The following is a 9,922-nucleotide window of genomic DNA, read 5'->3' as shown; positions in this document are numbered from 1 at the left end:
TGTGGTATTCATTTTAAACTGCATACTTGAACAGATTGGCACAAACTTCTCATGGAGAAAACTATACACAGTAAGACAACAAAAAAGTGTATACAGACCCCTAGAGTATTTTTTTCCTCTATACTGTCAGTTCCCCATCTTTTCCACACTTCTAACTCTGATTGCATGCAGTTTTTCAGTTGTTTCCCAAAACAGAAACATGCATAAATTTCACTGTGGCTTCTGGGGACTTCAACAAGTCTCCAAAAACGTTCTTGTGCTTACACTTCCTATTCACAAGTTCCTGCTTCCCTTTTTACACACTGTCTCTGTGGATTGTACTGGCTCTAGAGCAATTTTGAACATTTAGACTACAGATTTCTCTTCAAAAATGTAACCAAACTTCTAGGAATAGCCTCAGAATACACACCTTTTTTCCTCCAACACATTCTTACTTTTTAATAGAAGAAGAACTATTAAAAAGAAATATTCTGGCAGTGAATAGAAAATGAAATGACTTTCTACCACTAGATTTGCCTAAGTTATATTCAGAGGCAGGATATACTGATGAAGCTACAGAAATACAACGAGCCTGAATCTTTCATTACCTTAGAGAATAGCCAAGCTTAGCAGCAGTGATTTCATCTCTAAGTCCAAAATCTCCTGCTGGAAATACTTTCTTTGCTTCCTTTGAACAGGCTCAGAAATCTTTTCTGCCTTCATCTCACTTCTCTTCCCAGCAAAAGAAATTATTCTGTTTCCTAATTTGCACTACACATTTTAGTTTGCACTCTCAGCTCAGGTTCATGTGTGTGACCACTTAAACAGACCTGATAGGATGTTAGTATTGTCTTTTTTCCCCCCTTATGTATAGTCATATTTGCTATTACATTTCCTTCCCTTTGATATCAGATTAGGGAGGCTACATTAATTATTCATTCCTCTAGGTGACAAATGCTCTGTGTTCAATAGTTGATTGACCCCGTTCTTTAAGCTCAATAGAGATGTTAGTTTTAGCTGTTCCAGGGAGGACAAAGGAGAAAAGATACCTCAGCAAGAGCTCAAATATTTATAACAGATCCTTTTCCTACTGCTTCTCACAGTGCTGCATGCCTTTCACTTTATGCAACTCGACATTTAAAAAAATCCTTTCATTCAGAGTTAGAAAATACTTTGGCACCCAAACTGGCAGAGTTCTCTGGATAAGCATTCTCCTCCACTATTTTGCTGCATTCCTGACCAGCACTGGTCAGCAGAAAATGCTTCTTCCATTTAACCACCTATCTGACAAGCTCCAAAAAGGTAAAAAAAGAACCCCTCAAACATTGGGATGATTGGCACTGCAAGAATATTGCAGTAAGCCAGTTCTAAGGCTAGCTGCACCTATGGGATTAAGTCATTAGATGTTTACCATGAAATCATCTTTAATTCAGCCTTCAGTAAAAGGAAAGAAAAATGTTTGCCTACAGAATTTAAAATAGGTGGCTGCAAAATTTACTGAAGTCCAAGTGTCAAAAGGAAATGGAAAATGTATGCAGATCTTTGGTCTTTATTTATGTGGGCTCTAAAGTTTCCTCTCACCCATTAGAAGGCAGATGAAAGACTGTTCGAAATTCACATCCTCTTGACAGAGGATCCAGCCTTAAAATAACTACATCCTCAGGCTGAGATCATGGAAGGGGTTCTTGGTTCTGGGAAGAATGCTACCTTTCCTAATTATATACCTTTAAACACATTTTAAGGATGTGTTCAAAATCAAATTTCCCTTCCCATAAAATTTCAAACCATCTTTTATTAAGTACAAGGTGATCCTTCACTTTGGTTATTTTTCTTGACTATTAATTGCCTTTGCCTCTAAAAACACACCATTCTTTTTGGGAAACCAGACATAGCTATCTCCTTGACTTGAGTATTAGCAAACTGTTGATCAGTTTGTCACCAGCTGATACTCTTCTCTTCCTACTCGATCAAAACCAAAACCACTTCTGAAAGTCAATGGGTATCATCCCCTCCATCAGAAGGTTTTGTTTCATGTAAAACTTTATCCATATTCTGTACAAACACAACAATGGACTATGCCACATCTGTCTGTCAGTTGTGATCACTGCACCAAATGGAACTGAGCTCTACTCCAAAGGGTAAGTCAGCTACAGGATGTCTGAAGAGTATCCGCAGCTGACAGCTACGTTTGTAGCAGGGAGTTTGAGTCACTTTTGGTCCATGACACAGAGAATTTGGGTCGGTGCAGCATGCACTTCTCAGACATTGCAGCAAGATCCCAAGGTCACTGCAAGAAGAAACAGGTTCTCCAGGCACAGGCTACTTTCCCCAGAGTCCCTGAGAGGACAGCAGAGATGCCCAGGAGTGGAAGCAGTTGAGGGTTGTGTGAGATTCCTTATCTGGGATTGTTCATTTTGGGGTTTTTTGTCCCTGCAGACTTGGGAGTCATGAGATATGAGAAGTGCCCACGAGACTAAAAACAGCTACATTGTTTTCATATATTTTTCATGTGCTGAGAGTGAGTTTGATACAGCAGAACTGCTCCAGGATTGTCTCCAAAGGACAAACAAGATCACACGGATAGAAGGCAGGCAAAAAAAAATGGGTATTCAACTGACATATGGGACTGCACAGAGCAAAGAAACAGGGCTTTAATCCTGAACAATCTTTCAGTGGAGACATTTCCATCAGGTGTTCAGAGTTGGTAGCAATATGGCTAATCTTCTGGAAAGACATTTGGAATGGGACCATGCAGAGTTATTTTCATTGTCACGTTGGGAAAAGATAGTAATAGAGCAGAGAAAGGAAAAGCCAGAGTTGGCAACAGGTAATATAGAAGCAGAGGCAGGCCATAAAGAGTCTTTTGAAGAACGAGCTTTTAACTTGTGATAGAATTTACACAACAATTAACTGATGGGCAGGAGACAGTCAAGTGTGACTTGTGGCTGGTGATCATGACAGCAAATGTGCAGTTCTGTTTCAATGTAGAGTGCCATCTTTAAGGCAGCTTATAAACTTTCACACTGCTCTGCCAGATGCAGATTTGGAAGCTAAGATTAGGTTTGTGCTATGGAAAAGGGCAAGCAGGTTGATAAGGAGTAGACAAAAAGGGCAGAGAAGGAGCACTAATCCTTGGGCAGAAGGATGAGGTAGCTTGGGGAGCCAGGACTTTCTGAGTTAATCTGTATGAATTTGAGGCTCTGTTTCAGGATGACCATAAGAGACAATATTTCTAGTACAGTTGTCCTTGAGAGGAAACCAGGAGTACTGTAAGAGTCAAGAATTTAAAACAGTAAAGGGCTGGAAAGAAATGGCCTATAAAAAATAATAAATGATGTAGCTGCAACAAGCATTATGGATCCCTTTACTCCTGTAGGACAGATATTGGCAAAAGGATGTGATGAACTCAGAATGATCCATTCAGCCCCTCTTTTATCCTCACAGAGTGTCCGTAAATGATGGTGGTGACCCTCAACTGGTTCTTTGATACACATTTTCCTTGACCTAGCAGTATCAGTCATTCTTCCCCACGGCCTTGTAACACAGCTTGCAAATTGTAACACCAAATTGGTACTTCAGCTATTACCAGCTCACCATCATGATTTCAATTTGCTAGGATTCAAGATCCAGGGATGGTATTTCTTCAAGAAAGCAATGTCAATAGGTTGCTCAGTGGCTGGCACAACCTCTGGTAATTCATCAAAATGCAGTAGTGGCAGTGAATTGGGAAGTGGAAAGGCACAGGTAGCTCACTGTCCACAGGAATTTGCTGGAAAGGGAGGCAAGAAAGTAGTATACAGCAAGGTGGTAGCAGACTGTGGTAGCAGGGAGGTAAGAAGTCCCTATGGCCATAGGAGAGGGCAGAGGGTGTTGTGATTTTGGACCATCTGGGGCCACTCACCCTGGCATGGGGTCCTCAATAATTACTCCCCCTTAGACAGGATTCTCAGTGAGCTCAATCACTCCCCCTGCCTTGGGGTTCTCCCTGAGCTGTGGGTGACTATCAGCCCTGCCATTGTCCTCTATGTGTTGCAAGGATACTACTGTGTTATCAACATGGTTTTGGTCACAAATCCAAAGCAGAACTATAAGGGCTGCTACAACAGGAATTACCTCTGTTCCAGACAGACTCAATATAAGCACAGAAAAATCTTCTAAGATATTTTGATAAATGCTTAACACAGGATAGTTGTCAAACATAAAGTTAGAGTTCTGTGAGAAGCGTAAAACTTGTCACACTAGCAAGTAAAATAAATTAATTGAAATTACATAGCCTGGACAAGTGGGACTGAAAAAAGAAAACTGGTAAACAAACCAAATCTTTGTGCAAAGAAAAATGAAATATAGATGCACACTTGAAAATGTCTTGGAACCTTTAGCTCTCAGACAACAAGTATTTTGAAAATATACTCATTAAAACTGACATAATTCTGGAACACAACTGAAAAGCAAAACAACCCTTCCACCGTTGTTCAAATGCTGCAGCTCCCTAAGCAGAGGTCATAAGACTTTCCAACCCTAAAGAATGCTGATACTTTGCATTCTTTTCATGTAAAAAGAGAAAGGATTGTTGAGATAACAGGAGAAAGAATGTGTTAGCCTATACCCTCAAGCTGTGATGAAATACCAGTCTACTTACATTTAATTACATTGAGTTTATAACAAAGCATTCAGCAGAAAACATCAATAAGAATGTTGACACACTCAGATTCCTTGTAATAAGAACGAAGAAGAATTATAGTTGGAAATCTAGCATCTAGAATTCAACTGAAATGAGATTTTTGCTGTTTATCAATTAGTTCTCTCTGTAAAGTAGTGCTTCTAAAGGAAAATTACTGAGTAGATTTACAACTGAGCTATGAATTAAGATCACTTCAAAGATTAAAACCCAACTACATTACTCTACACAAAGACATATTTGGACTAAATATACACCACAATATATAAAGTCTTGTTGTCTATTACTTAACACTCTCTGGAAAGAACATAAATAAATAATGCATAGACTAAAGACCCAAACTTTGCAATTGATATGTTTGCTATAAAGTTAACAAAACTCTCAGGTCAACCACCAAAGGCCTGAAACTAAGGCTCTTCCAGGGGAAAAAAAAAGTGGTTTTTAGAATAGGTCTGGCTATCTCTTGGAAGGATAAAGCAGGGTCAGGTAAAGCCTGTGTCAGTTATTGTTACTGTGGGAAGCTAAGTAGCAATTTCACTCATGTTTTAAGACTGGCTGGTTGTGCCTAAGGTCCAAGACAACCATCCTGTCAGGTACAGAAAGATGCTGACCTCTGACATGGTTATGATAATGGCAGCTATTTATCACCTGTTAACAGTCAACTCTAGAGTCTTAAAAGTTATTTCCTAGAAGCTAGGCCAACTGTCCTTATTCAGGTACAACCACAACACCCCGCACTCTGAAACTAGGACTAATAGCTAGGAAAGAAGAACAGAAAAAAAGATGAAGATATTGAAATCAGTGATGTTTGGTGTTATTTCCCATGGATGTGACCTTAAATATGAAATATAGACAATAAGAAATCATCAGTTCTGTAAATTAGTGCTTACTGTAAGGCTTGCAGTCAGCCAGGTTCTCAGTTCTCATCACTACTGTAAAACCTTAGCACACCTTTCACCTGTCCAAACCAGTTGTAATCTCAGACAGAATGGGATGGGAAACAGGGGAACAGAGAAGCAGTGGTAAGACAAAGCCAAGCACAACACCTAATTCTCTTGAGCCTCATCAGGGAACCATACCAGTAGCTCCCAGGAGCAATTGCAGTTCTCATTCCCATTGACACCAAAGCTGCCATGTGATTCAAAAACTCAAGAGGCTCACACCTGTGTGGAGAAAAGCCTTGTCATGCACAGAGCTGGAAGAACAAGACCCTCTCTAACTGGTCTGCAGTAATGTGACCATTATCTGTAATGATAAAATAAGCAATTTCTTTAGTAAGTCACAAACTAATGAGACTTAATGGAGGGAGAAAACTGTGCCTCAAGAGGCCTGGGTTCTGTTTTCATCTCTGCTGCTAGTTTGGCTTTTGCAACTTATTTTTACCTCTGTACTTCCATTTACCTATTGTAAGGCTGGGGAAAATGAAAATTATGGCCTTTATGCAGAATGGTGGGATCTTTGGATGAAAAAACTCCAAAGGATGGCTTTTACTTTCCCCGTTGCATTAGACATCTTCCTCTTCTTTTCTCCTTTGTTACTTTCCTTCTCTCTTTCTCTTTTCTTCTTCTCTCTGTCCTTCTCTCACCTTCCTCTCTTCATTCCTCTGAATCTATAAATTGTTTTCTTAATCTTCTGTATCAGAATACTTCAGTAGTGTTACAACTGTGAATAGTGTCCTAAGGCAGCACTGAATTACACTGAATTACAAGAAGGATGAACAGCAATATATTGAACAACCAGGTCTCTGGAAACTCACAAGGGTTTACTCACTTTATTTTGCTTTATTTTCCTTTTAGTATATAGTAGGAGAAAGTTTTTAAAGATATTAATGAAAAGCACTAAATTTTAGCTTAACTTGAGGCCATATTGTGATAGTGGTTTCCCTTTGTGTTTCCCTTAAAAGCAGAACTCTCTCATGAAGTCAATCTAAATTTCTCTTCAGCTGTATGCCAAATAATAACCTGCAACTGTTCTTGAAAGAAAAGGCATCTTCTAAAAAATGATACCACTCTAGCATGCACCATATCTATAACTTTACAGCTAAAATAACACCGTGGGGAGAACGGTGGGGAGAAGCAAATGTGAAAAGTAGTAATTGCATCTAAGATAACTGTAACTAGAAAACCAGAATGCTTTTGTGGAAAAAAAAAAAGCATACAGAGCAACTTAGCACATCTCAGCAGTAATCTGCCATACTGAGAAATTGCTTTTTATGCTGATTTAATGTTTGATAACTGTTCAGGGGTCTGAACTTTGTGACAACATAAGAGAGCAATGTAAGGTTGCAACATGTCTTTATGAAAGCATCCTTCCACCTTCCTGATTAGATAGACCTGTTGAATAATTTCAGCACAAATACTTCCAAGAAAATTTAGTCAAATGTTAAGATAAAAGAGTGCTTGAGTTTTACAGTTACATTATGATTCAGTTCAGTAACTTTTGACACTCAACAGATTTATGTGTTTGCCCCCAGTGGGAACTTATTCTAATTCTAAAGAAAAAACATTATAAGGGTTTTTCTGAAAAAATGAATTAGTAATTCCAGCTAGTAAATAAATTTGTGTTCCTTGTCAGAGTTAATAGTACAGTTAGAGTAATGACATGGAATCAATGAGATCATCAAGACAGAGAGAAAGCAGCAAACACTGACAACTCAAGTGACTTCCACGAGTCAAGGCAACAACAGCTGGCAAGGGAAGGGTGAAAAATTGTTACTAAAGCACATGATACTACTTGCCCCAGATTTGTTTGCTTGCTTTCTTACACAAACTGTTTCCTCAGATCTGCACAGTATAACAAAATCACCTTTTGTATGGTGGCCTATACGATCTCTCAAGATTTCCAAGAAAACTGTAGTCTTTAAAAAAGTCCCTTTTGTCTTTATCCAGAAGAGCAGTGGACAGAACTGAAACAACCACTATTTGGCTTTTGCTAAGGGTTTTACATATTTCCATGGAAGTAGGAAAGCAGGGAACTTCCCAGTCTTGTGACTGTATCAGACTGCAAGCCCACTGTTTTAAGAAGTGCTTGGTGACATATACAAGTAAAAATCTGCAAACTCAAAAAGTCAGAATGAAGCATCAAATTCCAATGAAAACCCTTTGGTTTATTGGTTCTCTGAAACTATCCTGCTGCCCTTAAAATGTCCCAATGGATTAAAACTACATAGAGAACTGACATTTTTATTAACTGTCTGGGGGAAAAACAAAAAAGTAAAAAAAAAGAGAAAAATAATTTAGCTTCTTAGTGGTTTTTAACCTGTGAAAATAGCAAGACCTTAAAACGTGGCATTGAAACAAAACAACCCAGCTTTCAAAACAACTGATTGTTTCCAGGCAAAACTCTTTTGGATGCCTTATCAAAATTAGCTGGTAGTTTTCATTGACTCGATGCTTATCTATAAATTTGCTAAAATCCTATTCACTGAGACAGTTTTGCTGATCCTATAGCTAAATACAGAGCAGTTTATCATGTTTCTCAGGATTTACAGCATGTGTTTGCATATGTGTGCTGGAAACCATGGCAGTAGTTAAGCGGCAAAACATTTAGCTGCCTTTTAAGTGTCAAGTGACCCTAGGATGCACTAGTATAATTTTCCAGACTTAACCCCAGAAATGGCTTTTTCTGTGTTTTTCAGAAAGAACACTTTGCTTCGGGCCCTGAGTGAAAACACCACAATTGCAGCCATCTGTTAAGTACTGGGGAGTATTTTCAAAATAGACATAAATGGTGTCCTAATCATAGTTCAACAGACTGCCTATTTTTAAAATAGACTGCTTACTGAACATACTTTGGGCTCTAAAGCACAAAAATAAGAACCTAGCATTACTGTTGAAAAGTGTTGTGAAGGGCCAGCTGCCACTGAAAACAGTTTTTATGTGTGTGTTTTTGCATACTTTCCTTTCTAATCTCTTCACATGGGGTTTATTTTTTTTAACTTAACCTTTAGGATCTGTAAAGGAGTTTTTTCCTATTTCTGGTTGGGTTTTCTTCATGCAGGAGCTGGGGTTTTGCCTGCATCGTCACAACAAAAGAAATGGCTTATTCTGCTAGCTATTTTAGTAGTAGCTGGAGAGTACTCCTTGGTTGTGCTGGATAATGACACATACTTAAGATGTCTATTTTGCACTCTTATCTATTAATTGGAGAGCTATGCTGTGGAATCCATCACAAAAAGTGCTCTTATTCTAAAATATTCACCGGTCTTCAAAACATGCTAAAACATGAAATAAAGGTGTTCTAAGCAGCCTGATTTATTTACAGAGGCATTTCAGAGCCCTATCTGGTGATGCTGTCATTCACCAGCTTTCCAGTAGAGACTTGTCTTTGCTGCAATCTCTGGGAAAGGATTGTCAGCACCAGGCGTGGTTGGTTTGGCAAAGGAAGTGACTCCACTGCCAACTTTCTGTAAAGAAATGGCCTGTTTTCCGCTGAGGTTTCCCTACTGCTCCTATTTGTGAGTGCTGGTACAAACAATGGGATTGCTGGAAACAACAAAGCGACTGACAACTCCTGGCATTTTTAATACCTGTCATTAATTAAGAATACATTTCTTGTACATTAGCATAATTGAGAAGGACATTAATATTATGGCAGTGCTGCTCGCCAGAGGAATGTACTTTGCCTTCGACCTGCCAAAGAAACAATCACTCTGTTTCACAAAAGTGAAATCTCACTTAAAACCTTGATGGCAACTCCTTATTTAGGTGCTTGATTTTAGAAAGCTCAGTTTTTCTTTTTTTAAAAAAAAATTGGGATTTTTGTCTCCTTTATGCTTTTCTTGCAACATTTTAAGAACGATAATGGAATCAGTAACTGAAAACAAAGTTCTATCCCATGGTGTCATACTGACACCTATATAATTCTTCTGCAAGCTCAGAAACAGCATTTGCACAGTCCCCTGTCACTGAAGAAATGAGTTATTATATGTACTGACAAGTATAACGAGGTCTGAGAACCTCCAGGCTCTGAAAAGCAGAGATCTTTCCCTCTCCTTTCTGCAAGCCTGATCCTCTACACCCTCCTCGCTTCTACCTGACCTACCTTCAGTCTTTCCTCCCTCCCCCTGGGCTCTGATCCTCATCTCACCCAACCAGTCCTGGCATCCACTTCACTGCTTGAGGAAAGATGTTTCTTATCTCCTACCATGGCACCCGCTCTGCTTCCACAATTCTCATGTCACCTCTCCATAGCCCCTTCCTCAATTTATTGTCTTCATCTTCTTGTCCACTCAGGCCAAGTCCTCTCATGCCTTGTTTTTTCCTG

The sequence above is a fragment of the Colius striatus genome, chromosome 4 (assembly GCF_028858725.1).
Source record: "Colius striatus isolate bColStr4 chromosome 4, bColStr4.1.hap1, whole genome shotgun sequence".
NCBI classification, from domain to species: domain Eukaryota; kingdom Metazoa; phylum Chordata; class Aves; order Coliiformes; family Coliidae; genus Colius; species Colius striatus.
Note: the sequence above shows the minus strand (reverse complement) of the source record.